The following is a 1589-nucleotide window of genomic DNA, read 5'->3' on the forward strand; positions in this document are numbered from 1 at the left end:
CTACGAGAAAAATCATCAATAAAAATAACAAAGTACCTTTGCTTAGCGGTGGAGGCTGTAGAGAATGGTCGACAAACATCTATGTGAACTCACGCCAATATTGCTCCAATCCTACTGTCTTGATCCAGAAAGGAATATTTCACATACTTACCCAAGGTACAACCTTTGCATGTTTCGTCTGCTCCTGTTTTCTCTTGGGAAGTCTGGTAGAAATATGCTACACAATCTTCAGGGCTCCATGGTGCAAGTGGCCCAATATTCTATGCCATAACTCGCCAACATCTTGGCTCCGCACCATCTCAGCTTTGTAACTCAATGCAGCACAGTAGTCTACCTCTAGCTTCTAGAGATTCTTTACTCAAATCCTGATTCGCTTGGTTTGTCTAGTGCTGATATGCCTCAGGAATATGTTTCCTTTACTAAATACTACATCATAGCCTTTATCTTCTAGCATAGCAATAGACACAAGATTCTTCTTCAGACCTGGTACATACTTTACATCAGTCAGGGTGAGAGGAGCTCCATGCTCCCTCTGAAACACAACCGTACCTTCACCTGAAACACGGTACTTTCCATCATCGCCCATATCGATCTGTATCTGGAGATCCTTCTCCTCCAAGGTACTAAAAAGATTCTTGTCACTTGACATGTGGAATGAAGCTCCACTGTCCAGGTACCAAACACATCCAACCATGGATGAAACCATGCATGTGATAAGAAAGAAATCCAACTCAAACTGTGAGGCTAGTGCCTCACCATCAAATCCCTTTGAGGATCCCTTCTTGGATTTCTTTTGTGGACAATTTGTAGCATAATGGCCCACTTCATGACAATGAAAGCATCGCACTTTTGATTTGTCAAACTTCTTCCCACCATGGGAAGAACTGGATTTGGAATGGGACACCTTCCCTTTCCCCTTCCTCGCCTTACTCGCTAAGGCTAGATTTTCCTCATCATCTTGCTTTGATGAGGATCCATCTCTGGTGCTTCTTCTTATCTCCTCCTGCATCAGTTCCAACCAAAGTCGTTCCCAATATAGCAGTTTTTCTCTTCCATTTACCGAGTCTTGGTAGCTATGCCAGCTCTTAGGAAGACCAAGGAGTGCAAGACTTACCATGTCATCATTGGCTGTCGTGATCCATACGCTTCCAAGATCATCCCTGCAGGTGGTGAGCTTGTTCAGATATGTAGAGATCGTGTCGCCCTTTTCACACTTGATTTTCCAAAGCTTGTCTTTTAGCACCAGCTTCCTCTGATCATTGTTGTTCTGATATAGATCTTTCAATGTTTTCCACATCGAAAACAGTGTCTCCTTCCCATGGAGGCTCGAGACAATGTGGTCTCGAACTTCCTCCAAGAGGATTTTCCTTGCTCTAGCCACACATTTCTTCCATTCTGCCAATTCTATATAATTAGCTGCTACCGGCTTGGGGAATTCTTAATCAATGAAGCCCTTTAGACCATTGTCCTCTAATACTGCTTCCATGCGATCCTTCCAGGCTATATAATTCGAGTTGCCATCAAGGGCATACTTGAGTCTTAAACCATTGAATGCCATTGGTGAAATTGAGATGTGATAAGAACTTGAT

This window comes from Pinus tabuliformis, chromosome X, assembly GCF_031772625.1.
Source record: "Pinus tabuliformis cultivar Carrire ecotype Pingquan chromosome X, CPIR1, whole genome shotgun sequence".
Lineage (NCBI taxonomy): Eukaryota > Viridiplantae > Streptophyta > Pinopsida > Pinales > Pinaceae > Pinus > Pinus tabuliformis.